Below are 17,100 nucleotides of genomic sequence, written 5' to 3'. Positions count from 1 at the left end.
TACCATCATCGTAGGTGCTTCATGTCGTGCTAGCACTGCTCCTCAAGACCTCAACCCAAAGCTTACGTGTTGAAATACAAATCTGATATGATGCTCATATCACTAAAACAAAGCACGTTTAATTGGTCACCTAATGTTCCTATATTCGTTTCGAAAAGCATGTGTGCCACCCACTGGTCCAGCTAGTTCCACTTTCCTGATTTTTCTCTTGATGCTAAGGGTTTTCCCCTTTTATCTACTCTACTATGATCTGCGTAGGTGCTTTCTGTCGTACTAGCATTACTCCACCCTTCAAGGTAAACAACACAACACTCAGAATTCGAAAGCTTAGTTGTTCAAATGTGATTGTGATATGATACTGATATTAGTTAACCGACACATTTAGTTGGTTAGCTAAAGGTCCCACTTGAGTTTCCAAATGCATGTCGCGACATATAGAGAGACAACATAATTGCATTTCTTTGTCACTTGTTGATCGTACTTTCTTGTCCATACCAAATCTTAGTTGTTATTTCAAAGCAAACATCGGTTGCTAACTACCCTTTTCCCGGTTTGCAGCTTCAGATCTGCCATCCCACTGCCACGGTCAACACTGTACTCATCATGCTTATGTTTTCCCCATTTTATGATGACCACAATCAGCCTATGTGGTTCGTGTCGTAATAGCACTACTCCACCCATCGAGCTAAACAAACTTAGTTGTACAAATTCATATATGATATTATTGATGATATTAGTAAAACTGAGAGATGTTTAATTGGTTAGCTAAATGTTCCTAGTTTAGTTTCGAAATGCATGTGAGCCACATATGGAGAGACCGGAAAGAATAGTATTTCTCTATGCGCTCTGGTTCATCATGGGTGGCCAACCGACATTGTATTGAAAGACTTGTAATATCTTCAATCTGCTTGCTCTTCTGCTCTTCTTTAAGATGATACTCTTCTCTTGCGGTCGATTGGTCAGGTCGAGTTGTCCTCCCTTAGTATATTTTGAATCTGTCAGGTCAGGTCAACTTGTTCTTCTTTACTATATTTTGAAGCTATCATCTGCGAAGTGTCATCACTTCTGGAGCTCTCATATTTTGAGTAGTAGGCCACATTATAGTAATGCGCACAACAATTTGCAGCATGCATGGCATCTTTTAAAAGAATTGCAGAGATAGCACAAAGGGGTTTACAGGGAGGCAGTATTGGATTAGAATCACTTTTGCATTACAAACAAAATCTCACTTGTTTTTATGTTTTCATGCATGTCAGATATTGAACATTATCAAAATGATTATGAGAATGGGCGCACGAGAGGAATATTGCGGAACGATCCACTGGCTAACAAACTTGGCATGGTGGAGGATGGCCTATCTTATTCACCCATCAAGGTGCTTGCTCTAACTTTGCAAAGTTGTATTGGTCGCACATATTTTGCATCTGACCTCTTGCATTACTTCTACTTTGTTACACCATATTCTTAGTTTAAGCATCATATATGAGCGTATGCCATACCTATCCATTTTCTGTACCTATTCCATGTGTCGTCACACTATGTTTTTCCAGTCAAATGTTGTTCTTTCGTAATAGATGTCCAAAAGGAAGAGGGTGAGTGCAGATCCTCAAGGAGTACAAACTAGGTATTTGGAAAAGGTAGTGATACCTGTTAAATCAGATAGATCAGCAGCCACAGAAAACACAGGCCCAACTGTACCACACTTTACCCCTACTCCAGTGGCCAAACCCCTATTAGAACTGCTGGGAGCCCAGCGTCAGGTACTATCTATGATATCAATTCAAAATTTGAACTCCTAAATTTCTGCTTGTGCCTTACCTTCTCTCTTGTATGAAAACTAATTTCAGATGAACCTCCTTGCTCAAAGGATCATACGATCTCAAAACAATAATGGGCTCTGCATTGCTCTTGTCAGTACCTCTCTCCCTTTTGCCTTGTAATGCTATACTTAATTAATTGCTATTTGATTATGTATCATCAGTCTGCACCTGAGCTTCATTATCCTCTGTTTCTTCCAATATTATTTGATCTATATTTACTCTTTGCAAAATGTAGAATAATGGCAACGCTTATAAAGAATTTTCTTTGGGGAATTTATTGAATTATCCTTCCATCAGCATGGAGAAGGGATTTGTCCAGCCCGTGTTAACATGTAATGTAAGTTCATCCTTCTCAAGCCTTCAAACTTTGTTCTAGTATAGATTTGGATAGGCATCATTTCCTCCACTACTGTTTGCTTTGCTGTTTACATCTGATTGGATGTTTGCAACAACTACCAGTTTCAAATTGTAGTTGTAAAAACATGTTCCTTATGCAGAACAGATCCATTTATTTGCTTATATAATTGTGAAACATGTTACGTGTCTCCTTGTTTCTCTTTCAGATCTCTTATGCCAGGCAGAACTTTAGGGAAGATAGTGAGCCAAACCATCTTGAGGACAGCGAGATGACCCCCAAGGTCCTGTCTTGATGAAGACAGTGAGTTGAAGCTACTCACTAGCAGGGGTGAGACAACCTCTGTGAAGTCGCTGCCTCAATCAGTTCGACTTCTTCAGTCTCAACTTAAAGCGGAAAGGCTTGCTTTAGCTCAGCTCCGACTTGAAGTCAAAGATGCAATGAAGATGTCAGAGGACTATCGTGCGCACTATCATGCCTTAAATCTAGTGTTGATGCATCTATCGTTGACACAACTGAGGTCTACTCAGCTTCTTCAGTTGTTTGGGGGGCCCGACCTGGCCAGGCCGAGTGCCTTCTGAAGTGCTCTCAGTTTTGTATATTCTTTTGTCGGCGCGTTTATTTGCACTAGTGGCGAACTTTGATGCCCAGTGGATGTAATATGTGTGATAGCCGTGATAGCCTAGCGTAAGTTGCTTGCTTATTTATTTCCTTATTGTCTTGTTTATTTGTTTGCTTGTAGTCATTGCAGTTCTTTTTCCGCGGTTTGCTAGTGGCTGCAATAACCTATTTTTTAAACTAGGCCACAATAACCATGGGCTAATATTTACTATAGTGACACTGGGCCTCCTACGGACCGTAGAAACAGTGGGCCTTCTATGGGCCGTAGAAACAGTGGGCCTTCTACGGGATGTAGAAACAATGGGCCTTCTATGGGCCATAGAAACAATGGGCCTTCTATGGGCCGTATCATCAATGGGCCTTATACGGGCAGTATGATCGATTGGCCAAACATGGGCCAATAACAGGCCGCATTATGGTCGTAAATGGGCTAGAGTTGGAATTGTCCGTTCATGGGCCGACCATAACGGGCCATCGTTAATAGGCCGTATTTGATAATGCTATGAAAACGGCCCAACGTATTAACGGACCACAAACGGGCCGACTGTAACCACGGGCTGAATTTGGCCCACAAGCAGAAAATGATAGTAACGGGCCGTAAGTAAACGAATGTTGTAAATGAGCCCAAGAATAAATGGGCTCTGAGAAGGTCGAAAGATAACATGGGCTGGAAACGGCCCAACGGAATAACGGGCCGTTAATGGGTATAAAGTGATACACTGTTCATTATGGTCCAGTTTCACCACAAGCCGTTAATGGGTGTAAAGTGATACACTGTTCATTACGGGCCAGTTTCACTACGGGCGGTTAAAAGGCCAAGAGTTACATAGGGCCTCATATGGGTCGAAAGACGTCATGGGCCAGAAGTGAAAACGGGCTGGAATCATATTGGGTGGCGCAGATGACGCTACTGGGCCTAATTCAGATAGGGCGTAACGGGCCTTGGGTTAGCGGGCTGTAAATGGGCTATACGCGAACATGCCGTTAACAAGCTTTACATGGGCCGGCCCGCCACCTTTTGACCAAGTCAAACGGGCCGGCCTTTTCACGGGAAAGGTCCTCTGTTGGGTCATGCCACGTGTCGACGTATCATAGGCGCTTTCTGTCCAATGAGTGGATGACATCTGTCCCAACGATGAGCTGACACATGTTTCCTCCAGCCAATGATGATTTTACACGTGGAAAATCCCCATTGGTCAGGGCTGTTAACAGGTTATCGGATCCAAAACCCGACCCGGTAGCTTAACGGCGTTCCGTTACGGTGGATGCCATGTGTCGGTCACCCTTGACGAAAGCACTTCTATGATGCGGGATTTATCATCATGGAAGTGGACACTTCCGTGATGATAATTTTGGTAATGTCATGTTACACTTCTACGACAGCACAGGTATGACTATCTTGATTCTGTCATAAAATCGTCATGGATGTACATGCATGACAGAAAATGCGACCTACTGTGACAAACACGTATCATCACGGAAGTGTATTTTTTTGTAGTGACCCTTGGGTGGAGGAGGATCCCCTAGGATTTCAATAGGTAAATTGTTTTTCAGAATAGGTTCCTGTTTAAAGAATACTTCATCTATTTCCCTTCTTTCATTCATAAACATATCATTTTCATGGTCTAGCAAATATTGTTCTAAAGGATCACTAGGAGGTACGACAATAGAAGCAAGACCAATAATTTCATCCTTACTAGGCAATTCTTCTTCACGGTGTTGTCTACTAAATTTAGAGAAATTAAATTCATGAGTCATATCATCTAAACCGATAGAACAACATCCCTTTTGCAATCTATGGTAGCATTAACAGTGTTCAAGAAAGGTCTACCAAATATAATGGGACAAAAGCTATCTTGTGGGGAACCAAGAACAAGAAAATTAGCAGGATATTTAGTTTGCCCACACAAGACTTCAACATCTCTAACAATTCCCATTGGTGAAATAGTATCTCTATTGGCAAGTTTAATTGTGACATCAATATCTTCTAACTCAACAGGTGCAATATCATGCATAATTTCTCTATAAAGGCTAATAGGTATTGCACTAGCACTGGCACCCATATCACATAAGCCATGATAAAAATGATCTCCTATTTTAACAGAAATAATAGGCATGCCTACCATAGGTCTAGGTCTATCTTTAGCACAAGGTTTAGCAATTCTAGCAATTTCATCACAGAAATAAATAGCATGCCCATCAATATTATCAGACAAGAGATCTTTAACAATAGCAATATTAGGTTCAACTTTAAGTTGCTCAGGAGGTGTATATGTTTTAATATTGGTTTTACGAACCACAGTTGAAGCTTTAGCATGATCCTTTATCCTAACGGGGAAAGGTGGTTTCTCAACATAAGCAATAGGAACAAGAGGATCATTATAAGTGACAATCTTTTCTTCAACTTTAATAGGTGCAGCTACTTTTACTTCTATGGGAGGATGATATTTAAACCACTTCTCCTTGGGGAGATGAACATAAGTAGCAAAAGATTCACAGAAAGAAGCTACTATCTCAGAGTCAAGTCCATATTTGGTGCTAAATTTACGGAAAACATCGCTATCCATAAAAGATTTAACACAATCAAACTTAGGTGTCATACCTGACTCCTTACCTTCGTCAAGGTCCCAATCTTCAGAGTTGCGTTTAATTCTTTCCAATAAATCCCATTTGAATTCAATAGTCTTCATCATAAAAGAGCCAGCACAAGAAGTATCGAGCATGGTGCGATTGTTATCAGAAAGCCGAGCATATAAATTTTGAATAATCATTTCTCTTGAGAGCTCATGATTGGGGCATGAATATAACATTGATTTAAGCCTCCCCCAAGCTTGAGTGATGCTTTTTCCTTCTCAAGGCCAAAAATTATATATATAATTGCGATCACGATGAACAAGATGCATAGGATAAAACTTCTGATGAAATTCCAATTTCAATCGTTTGTAATTCCAAGACCCCATATCATCACATAGCCTATACCATGCCGATGCATCTCCCTTCAAAGATAAAGGGAAGACCTTCTTCTTAACAACATCTCCGGGTACACCTGCAAACTTAAATAATCCACAAACTTCATCCACATATATTAAGTGCTCATCAGGATGCTTTGTTCCATCTCCTACAAAAGGATTAGCCAGTAGTTTTTCTATCATACCCAAAGGAACTTCAAAGCAGACATTTTCATTTTCAGTAGGTTCAGTAGGTTGAGGAGCAACTCTTTGCTCTACTGGTCGGGGTGAAGATACCCCGAACAAGCCCCTCAGAGGATTACTTTCCATAGTAACAAGTGGCAGTAAATTTCAGCACACTATATAAATTTTTCCTTACCAAATTCCACCTACCAAAGGCGCTTCACTCCCCGGCAACGGCGCCAGAAAAGAGTCTTGATGACCCACAAGTATAGGGGATCCATCGTAGTCCTTTCGATAAGTAATAGTGTCGAACCCAACGAGGAGCAGAAGGAAATGATAAGCGGTTTCCAGCAAGGTTTTCTCTGCAAGTACTGAAACAAGTGGTAACAAATAGTTTTGTCATAGGATAATCTGTAACGAGCAACAAGTAACAAAAGTAAATAAAGTGCAGCAAGGTGGCCCAATCCTTTTTGTAGCAAAGGACAAGCCTGGACAAACTCTTATATAGAGAAAAACGCTCCCGAGGACACATGGGAATATCGTCAAGCTAGTTTTCATCACGTTCATAAGATTCGCGTTCAGTACTTTGATAATCTGGTATGTGGGTGGACCGGTGCTTGGGTACTGTCCTTACTTGGACAAGCATCCCACTTATGATTAACCTCTATTGCAAGCATCCGCAACTACAACAAAAGTATTAAGGTAAACCTAACCATAGCATGAAACATATGGATCAAAATCAGCCCCGTACAAAGCAACGCATAAACTAGGGTTTAAGCTTCTGTCACTCTAGCAACCCATCATCTACTTATTACTCCCCAATGCCTTCCTCTAGGCCCAAATAATGGTGAAGTGTCATGTAGTCGACGTTCACATGACACCACTAGAGGGATGACAACATACATCTCATCAAAATATCGAACGAAGACCAAATTCACATGACTACTAATAGCAAGACTTCTCCCATGTCCTCAGGAACAAACGTAACTACTCACAAAGCATATTCATGTCCATAATCAGAGGGTTATTAATATTCATATAGGATCTGAACATATGATCTTCCACCAAATAAACCAACTAGCATCAACTACAATGAGTAATTAACACTACTAGCAACCCACAGGTACCAATCCCGGACTTGGAGACAAGAATTGGATACAAGAGATGAACTAGGGTTTTGAGAGGAGATGGCGTTGGTGAAGATGTTGATGGAGATTGCCCTCTTCCGATGAGAGGAGCGTTGGTGATGACGATGGCGATGATTTCCCCCTCCCGGAGGGAAGTTTCCCCGGCAGAACAGCTCCGCCAGAGCCCTAGATTGGTTCCGCAGGTTCCGCCTCGTGGCGGCGGAGTTTCGTCCAAGAAGATGGCTTATGATTTTTTCCCATCGAAAGACTTCATATAGCAGAAGATGGCCACCGTAGGGCCACCAGGGGGCCCACGAGGTAGGGGGGCGTGCCCAGGGGGTTGGGTGCACCCCCCACCCTCGTGGGCAGGGTGTGGCCCCCCTGGTGAACTTCTTCCGCTGAGTATTTTTTATATATTCTGAAAACATCTTCTGTGAAGTTTCAGGACTTTTGGAGCTGTGCAGAATAGGTCTCTAATATTTGCTCCTTTTCCAGCCCAGAATCCCAGCTGCCGGCATTCTCCCTCTTTATGTAAACCTTGTAAAATAAGAGAGAATAGTCATAAGTATTGTGACATAATGTGTAATAACAGCCCATAATGCAATAAATATTGATATAAAAGCATGATGCAAAATGGACGTATCAATTGTCTTCACCATTTCTGTCGTTTTTCTTCATTTGTTGTATATGAGTTTATGTCCTCTACAACATTCACTTATTGCTATTTCTTCAAGTTCCTTGTTCTGCTAAGTGAATGTGATCGGACCCTTCCCCCTCTATGCTAAACTCAACCCAGTCTATTCACAAATTCTTCATGTGCGTTCTAGTTGAAACTCATTCAAAATCTTCACTGTGTCCTTGTCAGCTGAAGAAATTGCGAAGGAAACTTTAAAACCTATCTTATCTAAATTTTCGGCTTTGCCGCTCAAACTGTTCCACATTCTATGCGATGTTTATCTATTCACCCACGATCTCGCATGATCGTCACCTCTCTATACATGGGTGACACATGTCAAGCGAATGAGAAAGGTCAGGGGCACGTTCATCCTATTTCCTCGGGCGAATGGTTTTTCACTTCGGCCATAAATACCCCTCTCCCTTCCTCACTACACTTTTACTCCGCTCGACCTCACTCCCTCGCTCGAGCTCCTCAACCCTAGCGTCGCTGCTACTTCCATCGTCGCCAGTGAGGAAGAGCTTCACTGCCTCGACCTCGTCGCCGACGTACTCACGCCGGACACGGATTACTTCACTCCACCCCCGCCGTAGCTATCTTCCTTAGCCAAGTTAGGGCGTGGAAGATCTGAACCGATGAGCTTCAAATCTACACTTCCCAGTTCGTCGTGTTCTTTGTTCAGGGTAATTAAAAGTTATTTTTACTACCCTTGTTGATTTTGATACTTTCTTCAAATCTTCAAAAGGTGTTTATTCCTCTTCACACACTAAACACCTCACATATCATCTGTTCTTGATCTGTTTCTCTATGCAACATTTTTCTTCAAGATTCCTCAATTGTGTGGATTTTCAATCTGTACAACTCTGGAACCTAAGTCAAAGAACGCTTAGTGAAATTCTTCAAGACTCAACTGGTCAAATTCCTCAAACTTGTTCTTTTTGCAAAACCTTCTGAGAACGCATATGACCTCTCCAAATTCCTTGCAACTATACTCTGTTCACAGGTATGCATGTCTGCTGTTGAATCACTAGGTTCTCATCAACTTAACTCATTTGCAGCGTTCCTCGAAGAAAAGTTGCATACCTCTTCAGAGAACTCAATCGTTCAAAACCCTCGGCTGAAGAAAATGGCAGATGGCAAGAAACCACAGAAGGGAGAAAGAGGCCTGAAGTCAACACTGCGTTTGAAATCCCTGAGGATATATACAAGGATTATTGCACTCCTGATGAGGCCAAATTTGGCAAGGAGGACAAAAATCAGTGCAAAGTGCGCATCCAAAGGATAGAGAGGAGATGGGCACGGGAATGTAGGGAATACAGATATGTTACTCCCAAGTATATGAAGAAATTCGCTCTTAATCCTCCATGGCCAAGACCTCCGTTGGCACCTGGACAAGTAGCTGATCCCACCAGCCTCAAGCGTGGTGAGGATTATCCTGATGAATGGGCCAAGCGCCAGGCCAAGCTTGCCAGAGTAGCTAGGGAAGCAGTGAGGAAATTCAATGAAGACTTTGCTGCTGCTGCTGCCACTGTTGAGGCCTCTGCAAGTAAGCCCAAGAAGGCAATGCCAAAGAAGCCGGCTCATAAGCCTAGTGCTTCTACCCAAATGCCCTCACGGCCAAGTTCCTCAGCAGTGCCCTCACAACCAGTTTCTTCAAAGCCCTCACGGCAAATTCCTCAACCCACACCAGCTCCTCCAAAGTCCTCAGCTCCTCCGTCAAAGTCCTCAGCACCTGCGCATCTTGCCTCGTGCCAAAGGACAACAGGCATCTCTATTGCCTCTGGCGCCTCTGCAAGTTCTTCATCTCCACTACATTCTTCAACTGGCCCCACTCTGCTAAAGACCAAGGCAACTACTGGACGAGGCTCTCGACCAAAGTCCTCAAAAGAAGCAGGTCGCTTTTCAAGTACCATTTGATGAAGACGAAGCCGATGATGAAGAACTTACTGAAATCATTAGGGACAGACAAGTCAGGGCCGCTAGAGCCAAAGGCACAGGTGTGCCTCTGCTTTTGGATCCAAAGTTGATCCTTGATTACATTGATCTCTGGCACAAGGACCCCAACACTCTCATGCCTGATTTCAAGTTGACTCCTGGCCAAAGTCATATGTTGACTCACTTCATTCAGGAAGAGAAATGGAAATTTGAAAAGGCCAGGCAGATCAAGAAAGCACTGTACAAAAAGGAGCGCTTCCTGAAAAAAAAACGTTGTCACTATGACAATTGAAGAACTTGTCACTATTCAATCTGAGATCAAGAAACTCAGTGATGAATTTGACGCATATCACGCTGATTGGCTAGGAGCCAAGGTTCGTTTTGTGAGACTTGCTGACAACTTCACCTCCACTGTTGCTCCCCAATCGCAACAAGAAATTCCTCAGGCTGCAACATCTGCTCAGCCTACTGAAGAAAATGCCAGCACCGCTGATGACACTCAGGCTGCTGAAGAAAATGCTAATTCCAGGGCTGATGACTGCATTCCAGCCACTGAAGAAATTGCCAGGGCAACCACTTGTGTTGCGCCTGAAGAAAATGAAGAAGTCAGGGCAACTGCATCAGTTGTGCCTGAAGATCTTGAACCAAATTCCTCTGCTCCTCCTGCGCCTACACCAACTCCTATCCTTCCATCTGCATCAGATGTGAAGAAGACCAAGGTTGCAGAGCGTGCAGCTGTGAAGAAAAGGAAGGCATCAAGTGCATCAGATTCTTCAGCTCCGAAGAAAATGAAGCCACTAACAAGTTCCTATGACAATCCAATTGATGTTGTTCCTGTCTCGTCCATGCCATCAAAGGACCTTGTTCCTTTTGATGAAGAATACGTGATCCCAAGCGGATCAGATGATGACATTCCTTTTGCTGCTTCGTCAGAGCAGTTGGATGAAGAAATTGAAGTGGATGAAATCCCTTCAACCCCTATTATCTCATCGCCCATGCCTTAGTTCACTACTGAAGAGGCCGGCGTTGAAGAAACGGATGAAGAAGAAGATGTGGACGTTGGATGCACAACTCCAGTGATGAACGATGACTTTTGGGAAAGTCAGCACCCCAATTCACCTATGTTCACACCCCTTCAACAAATTCCTCAGTCCCCTGTAACCACTGAAGTTCAAATGGGATCTGAAGAACCTCATGCCACACCATCTGTCCATGAAGAGATTCCATCCACTAGTGCTGAAGAAAATGTAAATGAAGAATTGAAGTCCCAGGCTGCCACTGAAGAAGAACCAGAAATTCCTCAGCCTGCGGGACCTGAGATCGAGATCCCTGAGGTTGTGATGCAATTGACTGACACTCCTCACCCCAAGCCAAAGGATCCCTTCTCGAAGAAGCAAAAATTCAAGGTTGATGACTTCTTTGGCGAGCATGTATTCTTCACTAGCTACAGTCCTTATGACTTTGCTCATTTAAGGAGGAAGCATTTCTGGACTGCCAGCCAGGCCAACTTCTATTCTTCACTGCTTTTCAACAAGGACAAAATCTTCTACCATGAGCATATTCCTCACGTGGACATGGAATCGTTGCCTTGTTTCTCTCATGTTCTCGGTGTGCTTCATGATGTAGGCCTCCTCAATTTTTGCTCTGACATTGTTGATTGGAATGAAGAGATTATTCTTCAGTTCTATGCGACACTGCACATCACAGGTGATCCTGAAGATATCAACACCTAGGTCTTGGACTGGATGACCAATAATACTCATTATAAAGCACCGGCCTCTGAATTACTTCACGCCCTGCCCATCAGTCCACCCAGTGAAGGAGCTCGCTGCCTGTACCAAGAACCTGAACTCACTGCTCATTACATGCAAGTTCTAATGAAGCCTCTAAAGTCCGGTCAAGCCCCACGGACCAAATTCCTCATGAAGGACTTACTCTATGTACCCAAAACAGTCTATCGCATTCTGACGAGGACAATGAGTCCTATCAAAGGCCACGACTCATCTGATGAGGAAATAGTTGGCATCATGAAGAATCTGCTATTCAACATCGTTCATAGCATTCCTGTCTGTCGGTGCCAAAATCGGTGGATCTCGGGTATGGGGTCCCGAACTGTGTGTCTAAGGCGGATGGTAATAGGAGGTAGGGGACACGATGTTTACCCAGGTTCAGGCCCTCTTGATGGAGGTAATACCCTACGTCCTGCTTGATTGTTCTTGATGATGTGAGTATTACAAGAGTTTATCTACCACGAGATGATAGAGGCTAAACCCTAGAAGCTAGCCTATGGTATGATTGTCTGTTGTCCTATGGACTAAACCCTCCGGTTTATATAGACACTGGAGGGGCTAGGGTTACACAGAGTCGGTTACAAGGGAGGAGATCTACATATCCGCATTGCCAAGCTTGCCTTCCACGCCAAGGAAAGTCCCATCCGGACATGGGACGAGGTCTTCAATCTTGTATCTTCATAGTCCGACAGTCCGGCCAAAGGATATAGTCCGGCTGTCCGGAGACCCCCTAATCCAGGACTCCCTCAATAGCCCCTGAACCAGGCTTCAATGACGATGAGTCCGGTGCACAGTTTTGTCTTCAGCACTGCAAGGCGGGTTCCTCCTCCGAATACTCCATAGAAGATTTTGAACACAAGGATAGTGTCCGGCTCTGCAAAATAAGTTCCGCATACCATCATAGAGAGAATAATATTTCCACAAATCTAACCTGCTGACACGTTTAGCAACATGACATCATGTCATGGCCCGGTCATTATTCGAACCATTTTTCTCAACCGGCACTGCACATATCGTGAGGTGATTTTCTTGGCACGTCTTGTCAAAGCAGAGATCGTGTCCCCCTATCACGGGATTCTCATCAATACGGATGTGGGTAACCCAACCGCGCCATCAATTACGGCACTTGGGGAATGATAGGTTTTACCAAGTGAGTGGGGAGGCACACCGCCTCTTCTGCCCTTATAAAGGGACAAGGATTCACTCTTTTCATCCACGCCTTCTTCCCGATTCATTCCCCTCTGCTCAGGCTCCAGCGCCCAAGAGTTCAACTTCCCTGCCCACAAAAGGCTTTCCAAAGATGTCCGGATCCGGAGCAGGATGCAAATGGATGGCCTCTACCATCCGAGAGAAGGATATCAAAAAGCTTCGGGAGGCCGGGTATCTGGCCAAGAAAATCAGCCACGGTCTCCCGACGGCGGGATAGATCGTCCCTACACCGGACTCCCATGAGAGGGTTTTATTCCTCCCTCATTTTGTCCACGGGCTAGGGTTTCCCCTCCACCCGTTCGTTCACGGCATCATGTACTATTATGGGATCGATCTTCATGATCTGTCCCCTAATTCCTTCCTCGACATATCGACATTTATTGTCGTGTGCGAGGCTTTCCTCTGCATTTCGCCGCACTTCGGTTTATGGCTGAAGGTTTTTAATGTGAAGCCCAAGGTGGTGGGCGGCCAGCACGCCGAGTGCGGTGGCGCTATGGTGAGCAAGATGCCCAATGTCATATGGCCAATGGGAACCTTTAATGATTCTGTCAAGGAGTGGCAACAACAGTGGTTTTACATCACTGAGCCGTGCGGCAAGGAATGGGCCGCCTCTCCTGAGTTTCGATCCGGCACCCCCCTACGGCTTACATCCTGGGTCAAGAAAGGCCTGGACTGGTCCTCGTCCGACAAACTATCGGTGCTTCAGACGCGCGTTAAAGATATGGGAGATAAGAGCATTGAACTTGTCAACATAGTCCAGGTGATGTTAGTCCGCCGGATACTGCCTTGTCAACACCGGACTTGCAATCTATGGGATTTCGATCCGGCCAGGCACCAAACTTTGCGAAGGTTCTTCGGCTCCTCACACGAGGACATTTGGAAGGTGCTTTTCAGGTCCAGCAAATCATGGCCAGACTCTGCCGAAGACCGCGGGTACCAACTGTCCCGCCCTGCAAGTTCGGTGAGTTTATCAAACTTTTCTATCCGCATGACCCAAAAGAAGCGCTTAACGCATGTTTATTCAACTCCCTCGGAGCTGGACGAAGAAGGCGGAGCGGATCCATTGTCCGGCCCCGCTGCCCGAAGACCCGGCCATCCCACTTCTGACGAAGATGCTGGTCCCGGCGCCCTACAAGGTGCCGAAGAAGATGGCCGAGAAGGAGGCCAAAAAGATCTGGGGCGGCCTTCATCATTGCGGCACTTTGGATATAATACCCGAAGGCTCTGATGCCCGTTCCTCCTCCGAAGAGGATAACAAGGAGGAGGAAGACGAATCCCCTGCGGGGGGGAGGAGGAAGAGGACGGCCTCCGCACCCTTGGTGGTCGAACTGCCTAAAATGGGAAGGGCTTCTCTTCCGGAGGAGTCCACTGCCGCCGCCGACAGCGACCTGGCTTGGGATCCCAGGGCCCATCCCCTGGTCAACTCGTAAGTATATAAAATCCGAGTATGATTTAAGCATCTGGACTCATCGTAGCTTAGTATTTTAACCTTAAGCCATATTTTTTGGTAGTCCGGTGAGGTCCCGTACCAAACAATCCGCATCAGAGGACCTGCTGAGCTCGAATGCTACGGAGAGTGGGATGCCCCAAAAGGCCCCTTCCTCCAAACAGGTGCATAACACCGAGGCTTTGTCCTAGGAGGACCCCGGCCAAGGAGGAAAGAAAGAAACCGTGAAGGCAGCGCCTGGAGGTCAAACCGCAGGGGCCGGACACGTGGGGGAAGAGATTCCCATAGGGTCTGATGGCGGGGGCGACCTTGAGTTCGGCTCCTCATCGGATGTGATTCCAGAGGTTTATACGGCTCCAGAATCAAGAAGGTAGCCTCCTTCAGCTGGAGGGAACGTGTATGTTCCGCCGGCGACCTCTATCCATCCAGAGGTGTCGGATGCCTTGTTGGTGGCGTTACGAGACGCCTCCATTATTGGCGAACACCGTGCCCTTATGGGTGTGGTGATTGAAAAGATTCAGTCAACCGAGAGTGGACTGAATGAAGCCTGTATCAGCCTTATAAGAGGCTTTGAGGTATGTTTTATAAGTTGCCAAAGAGTGTCATAGTATAGATAGTAGCCCCTGATACCTTGTTCGGTGAAAGAAGGGACCGGACATGGGATCGCCTTGATGATCACAGGAAGACTCATTGAGTGATATTGATTTCTATTCTATTCCCAGCAGATACCTGTATCGGCTGCTGCCTCTCATACTGCTGAGATCTCCGGACTGAATCAAAGTCTGGAGCGGGCCATAGAAGAAATTGGCCAATTAAAAATGCAGTTGAGGGATAAACAAGGTATGCACAAGCGTTGCGCGCATTTATTGTGAAATAAATGTTCAGTGTGAAATAAGCCGCATAATTGTGCTAGGGGTTATGACCGAAGTCGAGGCCCTCAAAAGGGCCATTGCCGAGGCCGAGAAAAAGGCGGCCATGGACCGGACTCTTCGTGAGAAAGACAAAGCCAGAGTTATTAAAGCTGAGTAGGAGTTGCAAGAGGCCGTAAGTAAATGTGAGGTCTTGGAGCAGAGTTTAACGGAGAAAGAGTCTGAACTCACCAAGGCGCGTCAAGCCACGAGCAACGCCCAGGGGGAAACCCAAGGCGCCCTGCAGGGGATCCAAGAGGCGAGTAAGATCACGGCGGGTAAGGCTTTTCCCATGTAAAGCAAGTATTTGAAGGGAAAACTATGTTTCTGATTGTGAATCCGGACTTCTCAGGTGTATTTGCCGAGCTATCTCACAGTATATCAGATGTCGTTCAATTCTACTGAGCCGAAGGAAGGAACACCACCGATAAGCTATTTTGGTCGCAGTATTTGGCACCGAATTATCCGGTGCCTTTTGCCGATCAACTGAAACAGCTGATCGAACTACATAAGGCGGCGGAACTAGCCATGAAAGATATGATTATCCGGTTATGGCCTGCCGAGCCGATTCCAAGCAGCTACTTCGGGCTCGTGAGGCGGCTTATAAGCGCTTGCCCTCGACTTGACTTCACCAAGCGGTCGGTCTGTATAGAAGGAGCGTGAATGGCCTTCGCCCTTGCAAAGGTGCACTAGGGGAAGATGGATGCCGAAAAGCAAGTGACCGAGGGACCGCCAGAGGGGAAGGAACACCGCAAGCCCGAATTGTATTATAAGATTGTCCTGAAAGGATCCTACCTTGCAGCGGAGCTATGTACCAAGGACATCATATTTCCATGAATGCCGATCATGTTGTCCTTTGTAATGTTTGAACAAGGTCATTTATATGTCACCTGTTATATAAAATTTTACCCTCCTGTCCGGCCGTTTGTATGTTAAGGCTAAGAGTTGGCCAGTCGTCGGCTTCTGCCCCCACGTAAGAAGTACGGGGGTGTTCAGGATAAGCCTGAGGACTCTTTATCCCAGTTTTGGGTCCTCCGAGGGAGGTGCTCAACACAACGAACCAGGCAATCGGACTATAGGGCTTTATCACTCTCACTTAGCCATAGGAGCTTTAGTATGTTCGACGCAGCCCCTTGTGTTCGGAAGACCGTACTAGGGGCTCCATAAGCGCCAGATCGAAGAAAACTCCGATCCATCGCACGCTGCATTGGTTATGGCATTATGCGGGAGAAATCCCTAAAGATTTTGTGACCGCTCGAACAGCTGACCAGCTCTCGCCGTATCATGACAGTCAGTTTTTGGCTTTCTCTACTGAGGTGCTCATCCGGAAGAACCGGGACACAATGCATTAGTTCTCCCAGTGCTACCTTAGCCGATATAGCGGAACGTAAGGTACCAAAACATGGGAGCCGGGCAAACCCAACTATTGACCCAAGACATGATTCGGAGCTAATGCATATAATGCTATAAGTTCGGGGTGCCGAACTTCCATGAAGGTGTTCGGACTTTTATTGCCGTGTTACAGGGAAAACGAAGCCCCTGGCATATTTAAGGCATGTCGCTGTGTACGGATGCCATTTGACGAAATGATTTCGATAAGAAATAATCAGCAGATAAACGTCATATAAATCCACATGTTGTATTTGAATAATACGTCTATGCGTATGGGTACAAGTAATGTGATAAAAAAGGAGTTGTGATAGCAGAACCTGCTGTGACCAGGGGGAAGAGGTTGAGTGCGGATCCGTATTGTAGCCGGACGTTCGCTGCGGGGAATGTCTAAGGATCCCCTGACGCGTTCGAGGTGCCTCTGTGGAGTCCGTCCTGGTCGGTGCAAAGGTGAACCTGCGAAGGAAATATAAGAAATGTTTGCGTGCCGGAGAGCGGTTGAACCGCTGAGTTCGGCCTATCATGGCCTTCGCCGGAGTGTTTAGTTGAGCTCTGGACAAGCCGAGGTATCCTTCCGCAAAGTAGTTCGGAGCCCCTTGACGGTGTCCGGGAGCCTGGGCGTCGACTCGAGGTTCAGCCGCAAGGTGCTGCTCGTTGTTCCTGCTGCTAAGGCAGTGATGTATTTGTTGGTG

Source organism: Triticum urartu, chromosome 6A, assembly GCF_056163025.1.
Source record: "Triticum urartu cultivar PI428250 chromosome 6A, HENAU_Tu73, whole genome shotgun sequence".
NCBI classification, from domain to species: Eukaryota; Viridiplantae; Streptophyta; class Magnoliopsida; order Poales; family Poaceae; genus Triticum; species Triticum urartu.
The sequence above is the reverse complement of the archived record's forward strand: the minus strand, read 5'-3'. Positions refer to the sequence as shown.